Source organism: Choloepus didactylus, chromosome 26 (genome assembly GCF_015220235.1).
Source record: "Choloepus didactylus isolate mChoDid1 chromosome 26, mChoDid1.pri, whole genome shotgun sequence".
Classification (NCBI taxonomy): domain Eukaryota; kingdom Metazoa; phylum Chordata; class Mammalia; order Pilosa; family Megalonychidae; genus Choloepus; species Choloepus didactylus.
In genome coordinates, this window is record NC_051332.1 from 11,298,814 (window position 1) to 11,326,250 (window position 27,437).

The following is a 27,437-nucleotide window of genomic DNA, read 5'->3' on the forward strand; positions in this document are numbered from 1 at the left end:
AGCTGATCATGCCTTCTGAGTTTTTCAGGCCAGGTAAAACTCTGGAGATGAGATTTGTTGGTAAGGTAAGAAACAAAATGAACAAAGAACAGCCTGGGGAGAAGGGACTCTAGGGGGGCTGCTACTTCTGGGGTGACAAAAATGGCATAAAGAGTAGCAAGCTTCTAAGCTGGCTGCAGGTGGGTGTCCCCTCTGGAGGAAGGAAAGGGGCCCCAGGTTTGAATCTTGCCTTTTGCAGGTGAGCTCAGCACACCCCACAGACCAAACCCTGCACCCCAAATCTGAAAGAGGAAAGTGGATACCAGAAGAGTAGGCTGTGAAGGTGGGCCCTGGTCTCACCTCTCCCCATCCCAGAGCCCCACAATTTGGTTTCCCTATCTCTCTTCCTCATCTCACAATTCATGTGGCTCCTTCATGAAGGTCCAGTTGGGACCCAGTGTCAATGAACCTCCCATCTGCCAGGTTAATGGTCATCAATGATGGTCCTTAGAGCAGATGCCCTTGGTGAAGGTGTACATGCAGTCTGGGCCTGGAGCCAATGAGACCTCCTGTTTGTTGTTCTTTCAGCATTGCCAAATGGCAGAGGGCCTTGGAGGCAGATATGACATTGGCACAGGCCTCTCACCAGGACCTGGAGAACTTTCTCAAGTGGATCCAGGAAACAGAAACCACACTGAATGTGCTGGCAGAGGCCTCTCAGTTGGAGGACTCCTTCCAGGAGGGCATGTAAGCCAGGGAGCACAGGCAGCAGGTGCATGTGAGTGGGGGGAGCACAAGCAACACCTTCACCTGGGCCACACTGGGACCTGTCCACCTGCAGACTCATGGCTGTTAAAATAGAAGCTGTGGTTGTCACCTTTCTCTTTTGCGAAATCCATGCTCCCCAGGGACTGATATGTTTCTAGTAATAACATTTATAAATTCTGTTATTTACTATTAGGGGCAGAAGACTTGCTTTATGGATGTAATAATTGCTGAGTAGACTTTTGGGCTCATGGTTTTTCTGTTGTTCCTCATTTTCAGCCCTATTCCAAATCAGCCTATTAAATCCTAAATTATAAGGGCATTTTCCCTTAACATGAAGTTATTTCTTCCCCTTTTATGGGAAATACTTCACTTAAAAACTGCAAAAAATACTCTGTGGCTTGGTTTACAACTAAGGATATAGGTTCAAATGTATTCATTTTGTGTCTTAACTTGATAACTGATTATATTTTTCTTCTACATGAAATGTGGTAATACAAAATCTTTTCTGTAAAAGAATTTATATGGACCCCTATGAAGCATGCCAGATGCTTCCCTCTGCCCCTAAGTGCCCTCAAAGCCCCTTTCTCTGTGCAGAATGATCCATTCTGCAGTCATGTAGACATTCTTGCTTGAAATTTGTCTCAAGGCCCTTCTCACTTGAGAAGTCTCTTTGCCTGCTGTGGCTGTACTGCTCCTTGTTCCTTAGGCCATTTCAGTCTCACATGATTTGAGAGTGACCCTTTCTGTAGACTGGGACTGGGCATTCCCTTCACTCCATTTATCAAGCACTTCTCTGAAGGTGGCCAGATCTGACTCCAGCTGTTGTCTACACAGTGCTCTGGGTGCCACCCTGAAAACACACCACCAGCCAGCCTGATGCTACTGTCTTTCATATTTGTCTTTATTCTTTCATATTTTTAAGGTGAGTAAAAATTGATCAAGACTCATCTTAAACCCTGGGCCTGTTTGGGTCTTTATTTAGAAAAGACACACAAGCTCATTTGAAGTAATGTTTGAGTCATGATAGTGTTCTGCAAAAGCCACTTAGAGTTGTACCATTTTATGTTACTTCTCTCTTGTCTTCTAAGTTGTTGCTTGAAGCAGCTGCTGAATATTTGGTCATGGTCACATTTGAACTGCCTCTTTCAGGACATATGCCATTCTTTTTGAATGTTTTAAATCATTATGTTTTATACCTCATCACAGGAAGCACTTTTTACTTTGCCAGATAAGCTGAATTTTCTCCCCTTTTGTCTGGTTGAAAAAATGACAGTATCTCTATTTGAAAATTAGGGCTGTTCCTTATTTACTGAAAATGAGATGTGATAACCTGGTACATAACTGAGAGACTTGTTAGGGATTGCAAAACATTTATTTATTTATAACATGTAGTTTGTACCCTTGATTAATTGCTCTTGATTGACCTCCCTGCTCTTTCAATTAAATCACAATTAACAAATAGTTATTGAGCACTTCTAGCAGGCATACACCAGCTGCCTGGTTCTTGCCACTAGCTGGGTCAGAGCTGCAGTGCTGCTGGCAGAGGACTGGTTGTGTGAGTGAATCAGAGGCCCCTCTGTGGAGTTTGATTTTGGGGAACCTCCCAACCACATACACACACACACACACACACACACACACACACACACACACACACACACACACACACAAATGGCAGTCTTACAGATGGGAGAAGCCTCTCTAAAGGCTGCAGGCACCTTGTGGAGCCAGTGTCTTCTCCCCTACAGGCCAGAAACCCTAGACGAGGGAAGTTAGCATCTGCCCAGGTGAGCTTGGTCAGGGCAGAAAGGCAGTGATGGTGGTACTCTTCACACTAGTTCTTCTGGTGTTATTTACAGGGAGAAAAATCCTTTGGGAGGCTAATAAGGGACAAAGATGTTCCAGGAGCACTGAGGTGCACCAAAGAGTGGCTGGTGGGGTTTGGGGAGTGGGGATCCTGTCTTGCTAGTCATACCTCTACTTTGACTGTAGTGGGTGAGCCCCTCACCTTGGCTGAGCCTTGATATATTCATCTTGAATTGAACCAAATTCTCTAAAGGTTAAATGTTTGCTTTATAGAAGAATCTGTGAATTATACATTCAAAGAAGTATAATGACAGTAGCTTTTGAATATGCATATACAGCAAGTCACTTTTAATACAGAAACTCCCAAATTTAATTATTTTGAATTTTCTCAGAATCACTGAATGAGCCTATAATTACACTTTCCAGGATAATTTTATTCATTCATACACATTCTCTCTCTGATAAAAATGCTCTGCCTTTTTGAGATTTGATTATTTAATTAATAGATATTTTTGGTTATTTTATGGATTACTACTTTTTGAAATAGGGTTGGAATGGGCAGGAAATGATAGAATATGAAATTTTATAGGTTTGAGAAGGTAATTTAGATTGGTTAATATATTCATTGTTATATACTTTTTCCAAGCAAATAAAGTCAAAATCCTTGTCCTCGTGAAGGTCTTATTTTCTATTCAAGGATACTTTTAACCATCTGTGAAGTGCAGCTCTTGCCTGCTAAGCAAGATGGGATAGAGGCTGGTCATAGGGAGCCCATATAAATGTGTGTCAGGATCCATTTTCATAAGGAGTGGGTGGCTCAATGGCATTGACATTTGGAAGCATGTAGGCAGGGCCAACAGTTTCTTTTGGGGGCCATTTGTGTCTCAAGGATATTGGAGCATTCCTCAACCTGGGAACCACAGAAACAGGTTTTGGTTTCTTGCCTTATCTCCTAATTTGCAAGGCATGAGGGACAGAGGGGATTGAGCCCATTCTTGACCAAACAGTGGTGTATTGATATTCATATTCTCATGTGATTGCAATCAATGAAAGTGTGAAATATAGGGCTTTCTATAATGTGAATTCTTCCTCCTTAGCTCCCCTTCTCTGTTTCCTGATCATCCCAGAGCTTTGGTCTTGGAAGCTGGAGAGTAGATCCCAGTTTTGGAGAGACATGTTGCATGATACAGTAATTCACATCTCTCAAAGTTGCATTTCTCAAAGCCAGCTATACATGCCTGTAAACATCCTCTTCAGCATACTGCCTACAGATGCAGGAGCTGCTCCTTAACTGATGTATTTTTTTTACTTCCCCTAATGCTCTTTAGGAGGACCAAGCAGGTATGAGAGAAGAAAAGACTGGTTAGTGGGTATCTTCCACCCAATTGTGAAGAATCTTGTCTAAATTCAATGAGCTGATCTGAATATTTTAAGGAATTAAAAAGTGCATGTTGTAGTACTGCATCAAGTTATGAGCTGAACTTCAAGATTATAACAGATCAGCTCTAGGCAAATAGTATTTTTTTAACTTAAGTCTTTGAGAAACATTATTGCTTTTATTCCACTAGTGGAGTTCTTTGTTCTCTGAGAACATCTTTCCCATGGTGTGTCCCTAGCACAGTGTTGGGGCATCTCATCACTGTCATCACCTTAGTATATTGGACTTTGGTAGCATATTTGAGGGAAAAAATTAAATCACTAAAGTCTACAAATATTTCCTCTGAGCTGAGTCTCTCCTTGGATTTCTATAAGGATCTGTTTGGCACCATGTGTCCTTGGCCCCATGGCATTCTCTTGCCCTTGCATGGAGCTCTTCTGCCCTGAAAAAGTTCAGGCAAAATCTCCCTTGGGTGCTGACTTGAAATTACTCTTGGTTCTCAGGTCTGGTTGCCCCTCCTCTGTATCTGGTTGTGGGAACTATTCAGTCCATCATTTTTTTTTTTCTGTCAGTTATAACCCAACCAGAAAGTTGCACAAAATGGAACAAAATATGCTTTCCATTCATTAAAATTCAGAAGCATGTCTATTAAATGTTTGTTGTACATGGAGAACCACAACCCTAATACCTGTCATTAGCACATAATAGATACACAAAAATATCTCATGGAATGACTTAAGGTAGAATATAACCATCAGTTTTGCCAGGTTGTAGACAAAGGTAATTAATAATAGATTCTCCTGCAATTTCATTGTTAAACTCCACCTCCAGATCTATTCCCACTCTTCTTTATGCTGAAATCACTTTTCCTTATCATTGGTTTTGCAAAATATGGCCTGACAATAAACTTGTAGAAAATTGCTTGGAAATGAATCAATATTCCATTTTTTGTGTCACCTCTACTTTAAAAGGCTACAGTCTTATATTTCTCACAAGTTCATCTCAAGAGTTCTTTAACTTTAGTATGTTCACCATTCTTTTCTTATAGCTTTATATCTGACAAGGTAATACAAGGGAATTTTTAAAGTATAAATTCAGATATCTTCATTTTCAGATATTATTAGTATTAATGGAGGTTAACATTAGTTTCCTGATATCTAAGCTATCTAGAAATTAAACAAAAATATTTTGAGAATTTCAGGCAACTTTTTATTCTCATTCTGAATCTCCCATATCATTCTTTGCAAATGTTTGCCTTTTTGAGTTGCTTAAAAGAAAATTTTCATGCTATATTCCTATTTGAGTGTTATTTAAGTTATCCCTGCAATGAATTTCTTGGGATATTAACATAGAATATATTTTATTTTACTTTTCCATGTCATGACATTTTGAAGGTATCTCCTGTGGTAGAAACTATTGGAATTAAGTTCTTATGGTACCCCTTTGACCTGAAATGTGACAATGACAATAGCTCATAGATGAACTTAGTTTTATAGATGTATTCTGAAAGTGATTCCTGTGGTCCAGTACATTTGGAAAATTCTGCAAGTTATGTCTTGCTTTGGACCTGATGATGCACATTCCATATTCAAGGCTCTGAAAAGTTCTGCAATAAAAATGTTTAAATTTTTTCACTCAGCATTTTCCCCCAAATTTTTTCTCCCTGAACCAGTTTTTATCATGGAAACCAGTATAGAGAGTGCTGTTCCAGTCATACAACAGTTTAATTGCTAGTCATACTTGAAGTTTGCAACAAGCACCAGTTACAGGCCAGCTGTTTGACTTGTAAGAGGTGTCTGAGGGATGGGTAACTTTGAAGACATCATCACAAAAGGGATGGAGCCTAAACCCCATGAGTTTACTTAAAGATGGACACATATCAAAATAAAGTTTTTTCAGGTAAACAGCAACCAGGAAAAAGCAGGAATAGCTATATTAATATCAGAAAATTAGACTTCAAATGTAACACTATTAAAAGAAACAAAGAAGGACACTATATATTAATAAAAGTCTCAATTCATCAAGGAAACATAACAATCATAAATATTTATGTAACAAGTCAGAGTGCCCCAAAATTCATGAGACAATCACTGAGAACACTGAAAAGAGAAATATATACCTCTACAATAATAGTTGAAGGCTTCAATATAATGCTTTCATCATTGGAGAGAACATCTAGACAGAGGATCAATAAGGAAATGGAGGTATTGAATTGTATGATAAATGAACTAGGCTTGACAGACATTTTTAGAACAGTACACCCCACAACAGCAAGAAAACAAATTTTTCCAAAGTGCTTATGGAACATTCTCTAGGATAGACCACATGTTGGGTCACAAAGCAGATCTCATCAAATTTAAAAACATTGATGTTATGAATAACTTCCTCACACCATAATGGAATGAAGTTGGAAATAAATAAAAGGCAGAAGATTGTAAAATTCACAAATATATAGAGGCTAAACAACACCCTTTCACAAAACAAGTGGTTAAAGGAAGAAATTACAAGAGAAATTAATAAATACCTTGAGGAAAGTGACAAATAACACCAAACATATCAAAACTTATGGGATACAGTAAAGGCAGTGCTGAGAGGGAAATTTATTTCCCTAAACACCTATATTAAAGAAGAGAGAGCAAAAATTGAGGAATTAATAGTATACCTGGAGGAGTTAGAGAAAGAACAGCAAACTAACACCAAAGCAAACAGAAGGAAAGAGATAACAAGGATTAGAGCAGAAATAAATAAAAATTAGAACAGGAAAACAATAGAATCAACAAAACCAGAAATTTGCTCTTTGAAAAAATCAACAAAATTGATGGATACCTAGCTAGGGAAACAAGAAAAATGAGCAGATGCAAATGCAATCAGAAATGAGAAAAGAAAGATAACTACTGGTCCTGCAGAAATAAAGAAAATAATGAGAAGACACTATGAGCAACTGTATGCTAAGAAACTGTATGACTTATATGAAATTGACAAATTCCTAGAAAAGCATAAACAACCAACCGTTAATCAAGAAGAAATAGATGACCTCCACAAACCAATCACAAGTAAGGAGCTATAGTCAGTCATCAAAAAGCTTCCAAAAAAGAAAATCCCAGTACCAGATGGCTTCACATATGAATTCTACCAAGCATTCAAGAAAGATTTAGTATCAATCCTGCTCAAAATCTTCAAAAAAATTGAAGAGGATGGAAAGCTACCCAACTCATTCTATGAAGACAGCATCACCCTAATACCAAAATCAGACAAAGATACTACAAAAAAAGAAAATTACAGGTCAATCTCTTTAATGAATATAGATGGAAAAATTCTCAACAAAATATTTGGAAATTGAATCCAGCAGTGTATTAAAAGAATTATACAGCATGACCAGGTGGGATTTATTCCATATTTGCAAGGCTGGTTCAACACAAGAAAATCAAATGATGTGATACACCACATTAATAAATCAAAGCAGAAGAGCCACATGATCATCTGGATTGATGCAGAAAAAGCATTTGACAAAATTCAACCTACTTTCTTGATGAAAACACTTTAAAGGATCGGAATAGAAGGGAACTTTCTCAATACGAAAAAGGCAATATAATTCTTATTTAAAATTCTTGGCTCTTCACTGAATTGAGTGTTAAAGCATCCACATAGAAGATTTTATTTAACACTAAGAATTTTCTGATGTGAAATATAACTGAAGACTTTCCTAAATTGACTTTAGGATTGTAGATTCCTAGGCATAAGAATAGTAATGCTATGAAAAGACTGGTCACGGAAGATATGCCTTCATTCATGATACCAATTAGTTTAATACCATGTGAATTCACACTTGCCCTACAAGTGTTGCTCTATGAATAAATGATTTTGTGTAATTTCTCATGAATAAAATCTCCAATTGGCATTTTCTGGTACATGCTCAAGGGGCTTCATCCTCTGTTAAATGCTTGTCTCTCCATCAGGAAGAACAATGCATTAAGACTCTTCTAATTTCATTACATGTATATTATGATTTCTCTCATGTTGTATTTTTAATGTAATTTTATTGAAATATAGTCACATACCATATCATCAGCTAAGGTGTACAATTGCTCACAGTTTCATCATCTAGTTTTGCATTCAACACTACAATCAATTTTTGAGCATGTTCATTACTCTGAAAAGTAAAAATGAAGAATAAAAATAAAATAAAAGAGAACATTCAAAGCATCCCATACCCCTCCTCCCCTTCATTTACTTTTTGAAAATTTTAATTGAAATATATTCACATATCATACAATCATGAAAAGTATAAAACAGTTGTTCAGTGTCATCATAGTGCCTTCATCACTACAATCAATTTTTGAACATAAACATTACTCTAAAAAACAAAAACAAGAATAAAAATAAATGAAAAAAGAACACCAAAAATGTTCCATACCTCCTTATCCACATTATTCATTGACTTTTTATCCCCATTTTACTACTCATTTGTTCATATACTGGGTAAAGGGAGTGTGAGTCATAAGGTTTTCACAATCACATGGTCACATCATATAAGCTATATAGTTTTATGATCACCTTTAAGAATCAAGGATATTAGATTGAAGTTCAATAGTTTCAGATATTTCCTTCTAACTATTCTAATAAGCTGAAAACTAAAACTGGGTATCTATATAATGTGTACAAATTACCTCCAGAATAACCTCTCAACTGCATTTGAAGTCTCTCAGCCACTGAAATTTTATTTTCTTTCAATTATCTTCCTCCTTTTGATGCAGAAGGATTTCTCAATTACACAATGCAGTTTCCAGGTTCATTCCCAGGAATAACATTCCACATTGCCAGGGAAATTTAAACCCCTGCAAGTCATGACCCACCTAGGGAGGAGGGCAGTGAGTTTACCTGCCAGATTGGCTTAGAGGGACAGGCTACATCTGATCAACAAAAGAGGCCCTCTGGGGATGACTATTAGGCACAGTTATGAGTAGACTTAGCCTCTCCTTTGAAGTAACAAGATTTATAAGGGCAAGACCCAAGATCAAGGGCTCAGCCTGATAAGCTGGTTGTCTGCAATGTCTGTGAGAATATCAGGAATTCCCCAGCTAGGGAAGTTTAATATTTCAACATTTTTACAGAGTTCCTCAAGGGGGCATTGCAAATACTTTTTATTCTCTGCCCACATTACTCTGGGTTGTATTGGAGCTTCATGCTAACCAGTATGAATAAGAATGTCTTACTTTCTAGCCAAGTTTCCATGTGAATGTGGCATTTGAGTAAACTGACCATACAGTTTAAATTATATACTGTATATGCTGGTATGAATGTATTATGTCCTCCAGAAAAAGCCATAATCTTTGATGCAATCTTGTGAGGCAGACATATTAGTGGGGATTAACTTGGAACATTTGGATTATGTTGCTTGCATGGAAATGAACCCCACCCAACTGTAGGTGATAAATCTGATGAGATTATTTCCATGGATGCATGGCCCCACCCACTCAGGGTGGGCCTTGGTCAGTGAAGACATATAAATGAGCTCACAAACAGAAGGAACCCAGTGCAGCTGAGAGAGACATTTTGAAGAGGAGCTACAGCCAAGAGGGACACTTTGAAGAAAGCACAGGAGGTGCAGATGAGAAACAGTTTAGAGATGACCATTGAAAGCAGACCCTTGTCCAGAGAAGCTGAGAGAGGACAAATATCCCAATTGCAAGTAAGAGTGACATTTTTGAGGAAATGCAGCCTAGAGAGGAACATCCTGGGGAAAGCCATTTTTAAACCAGAACTTTGGAGCAGATGCCAGCCACATGCTTTCCCAAATAACAGAGGTTTTCCGGACACCACTGGCCATCCTCCAGTGAAGGTACCCAATTGCTGATATGTTACCTTGGACACTTTATGACCTTGACTATAATTGTGTAACCAAATAAACCCCCTTTCATAAAAGTCAATCCATCTCTGGTGTTTTGCATTCCAGCAGCATTAGCAAACTAGAAGAGATTTTGGTACCAGAGAAGTAGGGTGTTTTGCTGCTGAGTTTGCAGGTACCAAATATGTTGGAGTGGCTTTTTAAATGGATAAGGGAAATATTCTGGAAGACTTATGAGGAGCTTGATAGAAAAGGCCTAAACTTCTTTGAAGAGACTGTTTGTGGAAATATGGACTCTAAAGATCCTTCTGATGAGAGCTTGAACAGAAATGATGAATGTGTTTTTGCAAACTGGAAGAAAGGTTATCCTTCTTTTAAAGTGGCAGAGATTTTAGAAAAATTGAGTCCCAGTGTCAGATGGAAGGAAGAATTTGAAAGGGACAACCTGGAATACTTAGCTGAGGTGATCTCCAGAGTATTTGGAAAGTGTCATTAAAATTGTTAATGAGCTATAGCTGCAGTCAGCTAGCCTTTATGTGTGGTATGGATAGCTATAGCAAACTGTCTCAAGAAAGACAATAAGTATGTAAGTTAAAGGAAAATTTACAGTTTAAAAAAATATGCAGAACTTCCATCTCTGCTTTAGTATCAAGCCTTCCAAAGCAATAAAATAAAAGAAATAATAGATAGGCATGAGTGGATCTAAGATGGCAGCAAAGAGATGAGTGGAAACTAAATAGTCCCCCTGGAACAACTAAAAAAACCCAGAAACAACTAGTAAATAATCTGGAATAACTGCAGGGGGACAAACATGACCATCCACTCATCATATATTAACCTGAATTGGGAGGAATACCTGAGATTACAGCATAAAATCTGTAAGTAAGAACTGTGGATCCAAATTGTGAGAACCCTCCCCTACAGCCCGAGCTACAAAGCCTCATGATGTCAGAGAGAAGCCTTCTCCCAGCAAGGAAATATAGCTCAGCTGAGCTCCAACTGGGGGTTTTAATTAGTGAGTGTGAACTGCTCACAACAAGGTATGAATCCCCAAAAGTAGACAGAAGCTTTGGGTGACAACTGACTTTGGAGAGCCAGAGGGTTGCCTCAGACTAGCTCTGTTCCTTTTTTGACTCAGTGGAGAAACCCTAGGCCATTTTCAGTTCCCAGTTCTGTGATGCAGACAGGGGTGTGGTACTGTCAGAGAGAGACCATTGAAATGCTAATGGACTTTCCCTAAGGCATCTATCTTCTCTCAGAGGAAAGTTGTGGGGCCCAGCTCTACTATCTGACTTTCATTCAGAACTTACACCAGTCAAGAATTATCAGCTAATCTTTGCATCAGGCAGAGAGCACCCCTGCACTGCCCAGCAGACTGGGGCTAACTTTGAGGGATGACAAGCACTAGTGATGTAGCACAGCCTTCCCTCAGCGGAGGTCCTGGAAGATCACAGCTGAGAAAAGAGGTCCACTCAGAAAACCCAAGGATGCTACATCAATGCTGGTGGTTTGTGGGTCAATGACAGAGATGGACTGGGGCAGAACTGAAATGAAGGCTTAGACACTTGCAGCAGCCTTGAATCTCTAGGAACACCTGTGAGGTTTGAATATTAAAGTGGCCCTGCCTTCCTGACCACCCAGACACATGCATCACATTCAGGGTGGACAGCTCCAATAAGCCCAAACTGAGTTCACCAACTGAACCCCACAAAAATCATTTCCCCACACACCACAGAGACAGAGTTGGGGGGAACTGACTTGAGGGGTATAGGTGACACTCAGATGCCATTTGCATGTCAGTTGGAGAAAGTGTATGCCACCAACTTGTATTTCTGAAAAATTACTTTGGTATATTTTTTGTTTTACAAATTGAAAGAACCCTATCAAGCAAATGCCAAGAGGCCAAAAACAACAGAAAATCTTAATGTATATGATAAAACCAGATGGTATGCAGAACCTGATCCCAAACACCCAAATCAAAATATCAGAAGAGACACAGTACTTGGCACAATTAATCAAACAATCACAGTCAAGGAATGAAAACATGGCACAGGATATAAAAGACATGAAGAATATCATGGAACAGGATAAAAGGGACATAAAGAAGACCCTGGAAGAGCATAAAGAAGAAATTACAAAACTAAATAAAAAAATAGAAGATCTTATGGAAATAAAGGAAATAGTTGGTCAAATTAAAAAGACTCTGGATACTAATAATACAAGATTAGAGGAAGTTGATCAATGACTCAGTGTCCTAGAGGTCCAAAGAACAGAAAATGAAAGAACAAAAGAAAGAATGGAGAAAAAATTGAAAAAATCAAAAAGGATCTCAGGGATAGATAGATAAAATAAAACATCCAAAGATTCATTGGTGTCCCAGAAGGGGAAGAGAAAGGTAAATGTTTAGAAAAAGTATTCAAAGAAATTGTTGGGGAAAACTTCCCAAAACTTCTACACTAGATAAATACACAAAGCATAAATGCCCAGTGAACTCCAAATAGAATAAATCCAAATAAACCCACTCCAAGACATATTTTGATCAGACTCTCAAATACTGAAGAGAAAGAGCAAGTTCTGAAAGCAGCAAGAGAAAAGCAATTCGCCACATACAAAGGAAACAACATAAGACTAAGTTGTGACTACCCAGTGGCCACCATGGAGGCAAGAAGGCAGTTGTATGACATATTTAAAATTCTGAGAGAGAATAATTTCCAACCAAGAATACTTTATCCAGCAAAACTCTCCTTCAAATTTGAGGGAGAGCTTAAATTTTTCACAGACAAACAAATGATGAGAGAGTTTGCCAATAAACGACCTGCCCTACTTCAGATACTAAAGGGAGCCCTACTGACAGAGAAACAAAGAAAGGAGAAAGAGATATAGAGAATGTTAACAGACGCATATAGAACCTTACATCTCAAATCACCCGGACACTCATTTTTCTCTAGTGATCATGGATCTTTCTCCAGAATAGACCATATGCTGTGACATAAAACAAGCCTCAATAAATTTAAAAAAATTTAACATATTGAAAGCACAATCTCTGACTACAATGGAATACAAATAGAAGTCAATAGTTTTTGAACTGTAACTCCACTATTTACTTCCTACAAGATGTAAAATGCACAAACTCTAATGACAAATCAGTGGTTTTGAACTCAATGTAAAATATGTAATTTTTGACACGAACTATATAAAGGTGGGGGAATGGAGGAGTATAGGTACATACTTTATGTGTCCTATTGAAATTAAGTTGGTATCAAAGAAAAACAATATTGTTATGATTTAAGAGTTTAATTTTAAGCTCCACAGTAAACACAAAGAAATTATCAGATAATATCACCATAGAGATGAAAAGTAGAGTATGGGTTGCAAGAAATGGAGGAAGGGGCAATGGGAAGTTAAGAAATGAGTGTAGGGTTGCTGTTTGAGGTGAAGGGAAATTTCTAGTAATGGATGCTGGGAAGGCAATAGCATTACAGCATTCTAAAGGTGATTAATCCCACTAATGGAATTCTAGGGAGGGGGTGGAATGGGAAGACTTAGGCTGTATATATGTTTCCACAATTGAGAAAAAAACATTCCAAATAGATGACAATTGAATGCCCAGAATGACCCTGGATGGGATCTGAGGCTGGAGGACAGGAGGTTCAAAGGGACACAGTTGAGACATAAGGAAAAGGAAATAAAGAATGTAAGCTTTGTGTCATTGTTGAATTTCTTGTACTTCTTAGCTGTGCTTAATGGGATTGCATACAAGAATGTTCTTGTTCATGGGGATTGTATATGTGAATTATAGTGTTTGTTCAAGGATGTGTGCAGCTAGCTCTCATATGTTCAGAAGACAGCAATAGATGATGGAAGATAGATAGGGATAGAGGCTGGGAGGGAGGGAGGGAGGGAAAGAAATAGTGGTCTGATGACATATTAAAGTTAGTGAATTGGGGTATCAGGGGTTCAGGGAATGCTGGAGTTCTGTGTATGGGGTTTGTATTGTTTTTGCAACTGTTCTGATAACTTTGAATTTGTTTCAAAATAAAATGTAAAAACAATTAATAATAATGTAACTCTACTAGGCTGTCAAGTTTTAAAATTAGGGAGTCAAAAAAGACCTAGTCAAAAGGGTTCTTGCAAAAACCTAAAATTGCTGGAAGGACATCAAAAGTAACTAATACAATTTAAAAATCAGCAAAAGTGCAAATTGGCATACCAGTGTCATAGAATGATATCTCTACTAAGGAATCTGATAATGAGAACTTTAACTCCCTCTCTCTATAAAGATCAGAGGGCTAAGGAGCCTTGTTGTTCTCATATGCCAACTAATGATTTGTATTCTAATGGTTAAAAAAACTAGTTATTCCTTCTAATATAAAAGTGTATTTAACAGAATTTCACCCTAAAACACTAAAATACAATTTCTAAATAATAAAAAGTAAAAAAGTCTTAATATAGTAACTAAAACAAATGATTCATATCCTCCAAGTCCTATATTGAAAGTTTGTACTTCAAGAGAAGCGAAACAGTTAGAAGCCATAAATATAAAAAAGCCAAAAGATTGTTTACTACTGTTTCAAAATGTGTTAATTAAAATGTTTCAAATATTTAGCATCATTCTAACAAGTTTGATTTTGGTGGTAATAGCATGTTGTATAGAAGGTATAAAGAATGTTTTTCTAATTAAGGGGAAAAAGAAAGTAGCTTTGTCCTAAATGACTGATTGTTTAGGAATGTGGGTCAAAGCCTGAATGGATACAGAAAATTCCAGAAGGTTTGCAGAGTGGAAAATTTATTTCTGTAGTAAAGGTTGAAAGACAGATACAGAAAGCTGTAAAAAGTTTGTGAAAACAATTATTTCTGTGGTCAAAGTTAAAAAATGTTAAAAACTAGTAATAACACTGCTTAACAATGGAACCTCACAACATAAAGAAAAAAAAAAGCAGCTTTATAAAACAAAATAGCATTAAATGTTTTAACCACCACCCAAAACAGTAATTAACATTCAATATTGTGGTCATTTGCCTAATAATTCACAAAATATAAACATTCCTCACAGTACTGCAAGCTCCTCACATTACTATCTCCTGCTGTTTTTTATTAAGAAAAAAGTTTCCTCAAATTATTAAGGTGTTATTTCTTAATAAAATGTCGTAGAAGTGTTTTTTTTTTTTTTGAGTAAACAGTGTAGGAAGCAAAACGTCTGTTGTATCAAAATAACTTCTTGCTCTTCATGTTAACATTATTATGTCCTTGATTGTTTATTTAAATTCTTGTATTAAGCACTTTTACTTTTAAATTATTGTCTGTCCCTATACTCTTATTTGAATGGGAGATTACTTAATGAAACCCAAACTGGCTAAACCACGACCTGATAAGCCTCAGGCCTTTTCTAATAGAAACCATAGGTTTAAAGTGTAACAAACAAACAAATAACACTAGCCTTGTTTAGCCAGTAAATAAAACTATGTTTACTCTAATACTTTTCCAAAAGTGCTTGCAGTTAGCTACAAGTCAGAGCTTCATCTTCAACAACAAACACCTTTAAAAAGAAGCAAGGCAAGTATATAAATTATGTTCTACCCATTATCTAACATAACCCTACTAAAAATGTAAAGAAAAATTAGACCTCTGTTTTATTTGAAGTGCCTGCATGATTAAACCAAGCTCCTAATACTGTGCCTGCATGCTGTCTCTCCATCAGTTATTGGTAGGACTAATTTCTGTGGTCTCTAAAACTATAAGGGTGTCAACCACATCACATGGATGTGCTCCAGAAGTAAATGGAAACATGCTGTTACTGCAAACACCTTTTACTACAGACACATTTGCCTCTGCCTGCCAGAAAAGACTCAATCACTTTGACTTTTCAGTGGACACTGTCTGCAGACTGGCTCTGGTGCATGGTGCCAGAGGGTGCTGTTAAAGAGCCCAATGGAACCCTGGAGCCCACTGTCCTGTTTCCCAGAGGACCAATGATGCACTATGACTGTACAAAGAAGATACCTCCCAGAGCTGTAATTGCCAGTGTGATGTAGTTGAAACTTAAAAACATAATTAACACTAAGGCCTCCTCCTACAAGGGAACCGCATGTATGGTATTGTAAACTTAACACCCAATGCAACTCAGGAAAAAACTTAAGCATTCATTAACATTAAGTGCTACAGATATATACCACATAAATATAAAATGTCTCTTCAATATTAAATCATATGCAAGATAATAATAATGTTAAAATTATAGTAAACTAAATGTATTTTTTAATTGGTTAATGAATTTACCATGAAATAGAAAATAGCCCTTATTACCATAGTTTTTATTCTGCTTGCCATTTGTTTGTATTGTTGTTGCCTATATTGCATCTGTAAGTTTATGTCCAGAGCATCTTCCAGATTAATATAAGAATGTATTCATCCTGGCTCAACAAAACACAATCACAAGAACAAAAACCTCCACCCACTTTCCCTTCTATAGAAGATGCTCACAAGATACCATTTCTTAAAAACTAGAAAATATTTCATCAAAAGTGGGATTTAATTGCTGAGTAAGCCTGAGTAAGTAAGAAGTATTCAATAAAACTTTCTATCAAATTTTCTTTCATTCTTTTCTATGTCTCTACAAGATATTCTACTCCCCCTTTTGGGGCTGGTAATTATCCTTACATTAATTTTCAGTTTTGCTTATTGCCTCTTACAATGTCTGATTAAATTTATCAATGGGTCAATAGCAGATGTAACCAACCAGCAAAACTCCAAAAACATACTACTGCTGCAATAAAAATTTAAAAATCTGCTGCTGCCACAGCAAAAGCCTCACTACCAGCCAGTTCCGGCAGAAGTTATCCAAACATGAATCTAATAATGCTAGAACTTAGTTCAAAGCAACTCTTCCAAAACTCTGTCCATGCACGGCCAGAAGTAGCTAAGGGAAGAGTGTGATGTCCCTATTCCCTACAAAGATTGCTTCAAGCTAAGTTAAAGCATTAACCCAAAAAGCAACCCAAACCTTTACCAAATTTTATTAAAAGTAAAAGGAAGGAATGTCAGATCCCAGAAAAAAGTCTAACATAAAGAAGGAACGTCTGATCCAGGGGCCCTGCTGTTTATCTCATAGATACCAGGTGCACCATAAACTAAGGGTTGAAGGCTGTTTTAGAAATCCCAGTTATAGTGGCACTAAGACCAGAATAGGTGGATAAGACAAAATCAGATAGATCCATAAGACAAACAAGCCAAAAGGCCTGCTTCCTCCACATAGATAACACAGCTACATTTCAAAGAAGATTAATGCTCAGAACCCTAGCAACCAATCAGCCAAGAAGTTGATAAGCACTCAGTCAGTCAAGTCACAGAACACACTCAGTAGGCACCCTACCCCCAACACCCAACATGGGTTTTTACTTTAAAAAATGCTGCTGTCAGAGAGCTTGAGCCATTTTCTTTCTTCCTTTTTGCTGGCTCCCATCTGCCTTCTTCCTTTAATAAAACTTAAACTCTACTTAAACCATGACTCACTGCATCACGTGAATTCATGAATGACTCCAACCTAACAATTTTGGGTTAGGATAAATAAGAGACTGGATTCTAATTGGCAAACTAAAGGAATTTTCTTCCTAACTATAGCAGTGTTCCAAATCATTAGACACTTGTTGGGTATTGCTCATGAGAGCTTCCCATGATGATACCTCTAGGAGTGGAGGTAGAGGTTTAAACTGTCAGGTGAGACAGCACAAGGAGGAACTTGGGAAGATGGACTAGGTATCCATACAGAAGGTAACATCACACTACTATGACTGTGATGAGGAGAAATTGCCCTCTGCTTTGCTGCTAATGATCTGCAAAAGATTATTGCCTCTCTTATCACTGAGGTCTGGTCTCTCCTTAAGGATCTGGTCAAGGAAACCAAAGTTAAGGAGCTGCCTAGCAAAATAAAATGTATCTGCTTGGCTCCAACTAACAGAGGCTGAAATTAATTGGATATCATGATATGGAAAGGAAAAATGGTAACCCTACTAAAGTATCACCCACAATTATTGCAGAAGGTAGAAATTATCCACAGAGGAGTCTTTGGTCCCCACTTACATGCACATTGTTTTTTGGATTTTATGTTTTGGAAACTGCCCACATTAGGCCTCATAATAGGTTGAGAAGACTGAAATTGAAAAATATTGGCTGAGGCCAGAGAACTCCTCCACAATTTGGGGATGGTAGACTCAGCTTATCAGTCAACAGATGGTGTGCAGCATGATGAATTAGCAAGTCTGGAGGTTGCTTAACTGAGCCCTGAGTCCACACAGTTATTTCTCCAGGGGGCCTACTGAAATATATATGTCTTCCTTAGTAGCAATGGTATCTAATGCTAAAATAATTTGAGGCCATAGGTGACCTGGACTTAATAGAAACTCCTGAAAGACAAACACAGATTCATGTATTGTCTGTTATTCCACAAACTACACCCCACCTGGCTCAAATCAAAATTTCATCAAGTCTTCTCTTACTAGGTGGAACAAAGCATGTAAGACCAGGCCCCTGCTTAAATGTGAACACCAAAATGATAAAGAAGTTATATTAGACACTAAATGACACAGGCCTCCTGAATTGGATGATCTATGGTAAATTGGTGGATTAATTACAATACTTACTAGGGATAGATTAAAATAAATGGCAATCTTCTCCTTCAGAGTCAGCCTTAACTTCCAAGCCTACACATAATCACTGTCAGATACAGGGATCCATTCCCATGCAGTTATTGCTGGTCATTGAAGTGGACCACTTTTGGTAGGCAGTCCCCCTTTTACTGCTTTAACTGTCATTTGGGCCCCCAAAATATACAGTGGCTGGCTCTGTTGGACATGGGGGCCCAAATCTCCATAATCCCAGGAAGGATTTATGCCTTAAAGGGAACCCCAGAGTAGGTGCAGAATTTGGGGAGATGATTAATGACAGGGGTAGCTGCCCACCATGTTTTGCTAAAAGATGTTTCTCTGCTGGTTGTTCCTCCCAAGTCTATTCTTTCCCAATGGTTGGAATGGATCACATCAGTCAGCAGTAAGTTCATGGATGAAGACTAAGGCTTTTAGGCAATTTCTGGACTAAGCCAATAACCAATTAATTTTGCCTATGTGCCAAATGCAAGACAGATGACATGAAAGTTTGTTTCATTATACTTTTATTTTCTAGATGGAAAAAATATTTTTTTTTCCTTTTTTGATCTAAACTTCTGTTGTTTCCTCCACTAAATAGGCAGGCTGGCTGTGAATAGGATTTGAAATCCTAGTTTGAATACTGGATTCTTGCTCATTAGAATGCCTTATCACTGTCTTCAAACTCAGGAATTGCAAAACAAGTACAACCCAGATCACAACACAACATGGGTTTAAGGGATGGATAGTTGTATACATTGGCCAAAGATGGTCCTTGTGGCCCCCATGATGTTTGCTTCTTCACAATAGAGAAGAACCATTAGCACGAAGCCCACAGACACCAAACTCAAATCTTACATATCCAATTGTATAAATGCAAGCCAAATATATGTGTTTTAGCCATTTAGAGACTGCCTATTTTGCATACTCCAAGAACTGTGCCCAATGTCCACTAGCCATAGGTAAGACAAAACCTTAGCTATAAAACAACACAAACAGCAGCTGCCACTGGAGATCTCTAATACAGAGACTTCCCACTTTGCTGTATAGTGACATCACCTAGACGTGAAAGCATCCTCTCCAATTATCCTCTCTCCCAAATGTTCCCTTGGACTATACTCCTTCTGTGTGGGAGCCTCCTGCCATTAACTCTGGAAGATCTCCTGGGGAAGGAAGTTCTCCTCTCATGTAACCCTGTCAAATTTCCATCCATTAAATTTTGCTATGTGTTGCTGCTATGTCCTGTCTCTTTCTTTATCAACCACTAAATCCTCAAACACAGCAAAATGTGACATTGAATAATTTGCCAATCAATCATAGGAACAATCTGGGGTCTAGAACTTTGTAATCCTCAATAAATATTTGGTAAAAAAATAAATGTTTAATGGGTGAACAAGGTGATTCAGAGTGAGGGCCCTTCTCCAACATGACACATTTTTATATATTATTACTGAATGCTTGTTTCATTTCCCTTAAAGATAAGACTGGTGCAATGACCCCTTATGATGATCCCTCCCTCTAGCTACTCACAGGTACATTATAGGCAATTATGTTGCAGCCATCATCTAGTGATTTAGGCAGACCTTGGCTCCCTTACATAAAACCATTAATCTTCAATGGACATCAGGTGTACAAAAAATGATGTTGATAAGAAGTAGAAATACTTTACTGGAATAAGGGCCAGAATTCATTGTGCAGCAATAACCTTCTTTTCAGACCTGTAGGTTTACCTTACAAAATTGAACATTCTAGAAGAACAACTATTTCTTCTCCCTGAGTAGTACTTATTTAAGAAACTTTATCCAAATAAAGTTTGTAACATTGAAGGGAATACAACTGAGAAGTTAGGATTTAAGGGATGATTGTGATTACTGAATCATTATATAGATATTCCTTTTTACTTTCTTGTCTATTACAGTAGAAAAAGGGAAATACCTGTAACTGAACTGTAATCCGGCTGCATTGATCTCTGATAATGATCCTGTAGCCTTAATCTTGTGCCCTTGTGATTATAACCTTGTGACTAACCTTCACTTGCACCCATGTATCCAGTTATTCAACTTTAGAGTCTTATGATCTCTAAAAACAACAATGAAGGGTATTGTATCAGCATAGAAATATCACACCACATGTCCAAAGTAATCTTAATAACCAAAGCTGGATCTAACCAAAGCAGGCTCACCTGTCATGTGCAGTAGCTTAGACTTTAACCTATAATGACCTATACCTCATTATAATACTAAAAATCATGCCCATCATTTTATAAAGGCTGCCATTTTCTTACACACATTCTGTTGCTAACATGTAATCAAACTTTGCATGCTTAATAATTAAACCACATCTAATTACATCATCTGTAGCCATTGCATTCACTATCCCAAAACCTGCCCATCTTTTAATACTATAAAACTATAAAAATTACTGCAGTTCAGGGAGACAGATTTTGGGGCCAATAGGTCTTCTGCTCTCATGCTTTGGGCCTAGTAATAAACTCTTTCTCTCTTTGAAGCCCTGATGCCTCAGGAATTGGTCATTTGTGTGGATGTGTCAAAATATCTACCTTCTTGGTCTGGTAAATTTTGGCCACCCAGATGGGACTTTACTTGTATCTCTGGAGCCCCAGTAGGACAGGTATCAAGGTAACTGATCCTTTTGCAGCTACTGGACAGTGTTTAGTCTAGAGGCTCAGAAATCAAGTTTTTCTCTGTCCTGATGGCACTCTAGACCATTTTGTGTCTTAAAAATCTTCAAAGAGAGAACCGTTTCCAGTTTCAGGTCCAAATATCTGACTGAGTGAGTGTATCATCAGGGTAAAAGTGGATCAGGGAATTAATATAGAATTTTGCATCCCCCTGGACATGGTTTTGAGGCCTATCCCTGCTTCCAGAATTATCCCCTGTAGTTTGACCCCTACACATTTCTGTTTTCTGGGTACCATTGTGTATGGTGTTTGAGCCTGTGACTTGTTCAACATATATTCTCATAACTCCAGATGGCAAATTAACAAAATGTTTTAAAATGCTCTATTTGAATTGCTGAAAAATGAGTAAGCACACACCTACATGCACACACACACACACACACACACACACACACACACACACACACACACACATGATAGTACTCCTGATGTCCCAGAAGAAAAATCCCTCTGGGCAGCAGGGTTCAAATTCCTTAGTTTATGATAACTCAAAACAAACCTGGACATTAGAAAGAAATAGCCCCAGGAATTATCCTAAGGCAGCCAAGGGCTGCCCGAAGTCTGCCTCTGGAAAATGCAAATACCTTTCCAACTGTCTAGTTCACAGATTTAAGTGAAATAAATATAATTGGAAATAATTAAAAGAAGGGTATGGAAGCTCTCAAATTGTAACACCCTAATTTTTTTAATTAAATTCAGTTTTATTGAAATATATTCATACAACATACAGTCACCCATGGTGTAAAATCAACTGTTCACAGTATCATCATATAGTTATGCATTCATCACCACAATCTATTCCTGAGCATTTTTCTTACATCAGAAAGAATCAGAATAAGAAGAAAATATAAAAGTAAAAAAGAATACCCAAGTCATCCCTGCACCCCACCCAATTTTTCATTTAGTTTTTGTCCCCATTTTTCTACTCATCCATCCATCTACTAGATAAAGAAAGTGTGATCCACATGGTTTTCACAATCACACTGTCACCCCTTGTATCTACATTGTTATACAGTCATCTGTAGGAGTACAGACTACTGGTTGGAGTTTGATAGTTTCAGATATTTACTTCTAGCTATTCCAATATATTAAAACCTAAGAGGTATTTTCTCTATAGTGCATAAGAATGTCCACCAGAGTGATTTCTCAAATCCATTTGAAATCTTTCAGCCACTGAAAGTTTATTTTGTTTTGCTTTGCATCCCCCTTTTTGTAAGAAGATATTCTCTATCCCATGATGCCAGGTCCAGATTATTCCCCAGGAGTCATATCCTGTATTGTCAGGGAGATTTACACCCCCCAGAGTCAGGTCCCACATAGAGGGTAGGGCAGTGAGTTCACCTGCTGAGGGCAGCACTCTCATTTAAAATATTTAAAGCCAATTTCAACAAACAACACTCATTATTTCTGTCCCATCTACCCCTGCTGCCAGGGTTAGCCATGTAAGGCAGCTATTTGGGATGGGCTGGATGCAGAAAGATGGAGGAGATGTGGTTGAGAATTCATTTTTATTCTGCCTGGAGATTATAAATGGTAGGCATAGAAGAAGTGCTGTGGAATGGGCCATGTTTGTTAAAATTATTTTTTCCAGTAATACCTTTGCAAAGGTAACCATGGTAAACAAATCATTATTAAAATGAAAATAACCTTTGGATAGAAGTAACTGAAAGTGATCTAATTGTAAAATTTTCAGCAAGTTAAATGAAAGGTGCTTGAAAGTGATGGAATATTTTCCTGGATTTAGGCTTGGAACAAATTAAATAATTGCAGGATATTTTCTAGAACATGATAGTCAATGTACTTTTTTAAAATATCAAGTTAATTGAGATATATTCATATATGCTACAATCATCCACAGTGTACAGTTGTTCACAGCACCATCATATCATTGTGCATTCATCACCAATATCAAATTTTGAAACTTTTCATTGCTCCAAAAATTAAAATAAGAATTAAAATACAAGTTAAAGAACACCCAAAACATCCCACCCCACATTTCCCCTATTATTCATTTAACTTTTGTCCCCATTTTTCTATTCATTTTTCCATCCACTGGATAGAGGAAGTGTGAGTCACAAGGCTTTCACTATTCCACAGTCACACCATGTAAACTATGTAGTTATAAAATCATCAAGAATCATGGCTACTGGGTTGCTGTTCAATAGTTTCAGGTATTTCCTTCTAGGTATTACAGTATTCTAAAAACTAAAAAGGGATATCTATATAACATATAAAAATAACTTCCAGAATGACCTCTCAACTCCATTTGCCATCTCTCAGTCACTGAAACTTTATTTTTTTTTTTTTTTCATTTTTCTTCACACTTTTGGTCAAGAAGTCTTTCTCAATCCCACAATGATGGTTTCTGGCTCATCCCTGGGATTCATCTACCACATTGTCAGGGTGATTTATAACACCTGGGAGTCTTGTCCCATGTAGAGGGGGAGGACAGTGACTTTATCTGCTGAGTGGGCTTAGAGAGAGAGAGAGGCCACATCTGAGCAACTAAAGGGGTTCTCTGGGGGACACTCTTTGGCCCAATTATAAGTAGGCATAGCCTCTGCTTTGCAGTAACAAGCTTCAGCAGAGCAGGCCCCATGATTGAGGGCCTGACATTCTAAATTGGTTTTCCCCAATGCTTGTGAGAATACCAGAAATTCCCCAAATGGGTAAGTGTAATATTTCCACATTTCCCCCAGTCTATCATGGGGAAAGTGAAAATACATTTTCATTGTCTACCTGAAGTACTTTGGATGTGTTGGGGTTTCACACTAACCTGTACAAGCCAATCAGATCTCACTCTCTTTTCAAAACTCCATGTAATTATGATGTTTAAATTAATTCACCATACAATTCCCACAGTTCTTCCAGAATCTTCCCCTTATCCATTTAAAAAGCCATTCCAACATGTTTGGTATTTGCAAACCCAGCAGAAGCCCCCACTTCTCTGGTACTAAAATCTGTCCCAGTTTGCTCATGCTGCCATTTGACAAAACACCAGAAATGGATTGACTTTTATAAAGGGAGGTTATCTTGTTGCAAGGTTACAGTCTTAAGGACATAAAGTGTCCAAGGTAAGGCATCAAAGATAGGGCACCTTCACTGTGGAAAGACATTGTCATCCAGGAAACCTCTGTTAGCTGGGAAGACACATGGCTGGCATCTGCTTGCTCCCAGGTTGTGTTTCAATATGGCATATTCCAAAATGTCTCTTTCTCAGCTTCTCGGGCAAACTCTGGGCTAGTACCACCAAAACTCTGCTTTCAATGGCCATCTTAAAAATATCTCTGTAAGTTGCAGCAGCAAGCTCCTTTTGTCTGAGTTCTTATATAGGGCTCTAGCAAACCAATCAAGGCCCATGCTGAATGAGCAGGGCCACACAGCCATTGAAATAATTAATCAGAGTTGTCACCTACAGTTGGGTGGGTCACATCTCCATGGAAACAATGTAATCTAAACGTTCCAACTTAGTCAACACTAGTACATCATCCCAAACAAGATTGCATTAAAGAACACAGCATTTTGGGGGACATAATACATCCAAGCCAGCACAAAGTCTATTCATATTCCTGCTTTAATGATGATTTTGAATTGAATATATGAAATTTTATTCTGCTTAGGTATGTTCTTTCTAAATTTATATAAGATTACTGATAAAATAAGCTAGCAATAACTTTAGTAAGAAATATATGTCTCTGTCTGTCTCTCTCTCCATATATATATATATATATATATATATATATATATATATATATACACACACACACACACACACACACACATATATATGAGATTTTTTAACCTTGCTTACCTGGATTTCAAAGAATCTGGCTTAATTACTTTGATATTTGTTACACCAGTATGAGGAAGAATTTGGATTTGTAGTAGCTTTGATAATGTCAGGCAGTACATTCTATGAGTATATTACAAAATAAGGTTAGTAAGTGCTGTCATGAATAGGAAAGATGTATAATTTTTACCTTCAAGAAGTTTATTTTCTAGTTAGAATATACTTTTACCAGGGCATGGTATAAGATAGTAATATTTAAAGTGTCTGCCAATTATCTTAACAAAGGAATAAAAATGCTGGAATAATTTTAACAAGCAGATAGATTAAAAATGACCTAGGGAGACCTCAGAGAAGCAATGACAGTTGTAAGACCTTGAATAAAAAGTAACATTTGAATAAATAGAGCTCTGAACAATTTTTTTTTTTTTAAGAAGCCACAACTTAGTATTGTGGACTAACATATCCCTGGTGTTATATAATACATGGGAATAATGTTGAGCACTTTTTTTTTTTTTTTTGGTTGTAAACCCCTTAATCATTGAAGAACTGACTATATTTCAAACTTGGACTCTTCTGATATTTGAAGGTAGTGCCAGATTGGAGTGAGAGATTTTATGTGCATTGTAAAGTAATGATATGTGTGTTGTGAATTTAAAGTATATAAATGCCTGGCCATGATCCAAACCCAAGCATATTTATTGCTCCTTCTTGCATTATGTTGCAGTATCTCTGTCTCTTATCCCCTTGATTTGTTATTGGAATGTAAATGCATGTTCAAAGAGCTTATAAATTTATCAAATTGATTTATAATTGTATTCAGTCTGACTAAATAAAAGCTATAAGTGGGATGGATAGTGTTTTTATTATTCATCATACTAAGATGATATTTTTCTCTGATTAAATTGAATATTTTATATCTGACTACAAGTCTTGAATGTATATGGCAAGTTGCCAAATGTTTACAAAAGTGAATTCTGTCTTTCATGGTCAATTTTGACCAAAAAATTTAATAAATCTCTATGTCATTTTTAAAAAACAGAACTTGTGTCTAACCATGTATTCATACAAAATTAAAGTTTAGTTCGCTCTCTGTTGAAATAATGTGGATTGTTAGTCTGCACTTAATGAAAAGTTTTAAAATATTTCTCTTATCTAACTGAGTACTCTGTACAGAAGACAAAGATTTTATATCAGAGTAATATTTCAGCCACTTAAGCTTTAGATTTTATATATCATATCTTATTATTCCTCTCTCTTTTCCTTTATTTCAACCTCCTTTTCTGTACAGTTGATATTTTGTGATGTACCTGTCTGATACTTTTCTAATTTCTGTTTCTGCATAAATTTTTAGATAATTTCTTTGTGGTAACTCTGTGGTTTATATTATACAATCTATAACCATAATCTATCATTTTTTAAAGATACCAAATTAACTTCAGTAGGACACATGTTCTCTGCTCCCATATCCCTCTGTTTCCATTCTGAATGTTGTTTTTGTCCCAATTTACTACTTTATATTTTGCTTGCCTGTTATCAGAAAATACACCTCTTTCTTTTTCATTAGTATTCTGCCCTTATAGGAATTAAAGAGTAGAGTTGTACATAGAAGATACAATATTAATGGGTTCTACCTTTACTCTTTTGTTACACTTATTGATACACTTCATTACTTCACACTACTATGAGCCTCTTGATAATGTTTTTCCCTTTCAAATTGCAGAACTCCTTTTAGTAATTCTTCTAAGAAAGTTCTCTTGTTGACCAACTCTATCAGTTTCTGTTTATCTGTGAATACTTTAAACTCCCACTTATTTTTTCCTTTAAGCCAACAGCTTTTTGCACAATCTTATAACAGTCTACATAAGTTATTCAAATCAGGTTTATCACAGAGTGTCAGAAATGGAAGGGAGTTTAAAGATCCATGCCTAGCCCTTCACTTTATAGGTGTTGAAAGTGGGCCCTGTTTTGCCCCAGCTAATACATAAGGAAGTTAGGAACAGAATTCTTATTTCTTTACAGCTTCCAGTCTTTATGCTTTACCACCCTGCCTCAAAGTTTTAAAAACAACATAAATGTTACATATATCAATCAGGAGACAGCAAAATGGTCACTGGAAATCAAGCAGCAAATCAGCTATTCCGTTTGAAATTCACCAGGAAAGCTGGTGTCAGAATCACCTTTACTCTATTCGCAGGAATCTTAAGGTTTGGATACATGAAAATAAGTGTCTCCACAAAACAGAACTGCTGGAATAATCCACTCAGAATCTCTGCCCAATATATGGACATTATATACCTATTAGGTGAAATCTATCAACTCTTCTTCACAGAGAAAAAAGTTCTTTTACACTTCTATCATGCATTTAATCAGAAAGACATTGTATCAGGGTGGTTTTTCCATTAAGTATATTCATGGCTGGATTATATGGTTAAACAAACTATCACAGTTTGCAACTTGCTTAAAAAATGAGATTTTTAAAAACACCCATTTAAAACATCACTCATTCATCCAAACATCTTTTACTGGAGCCAACA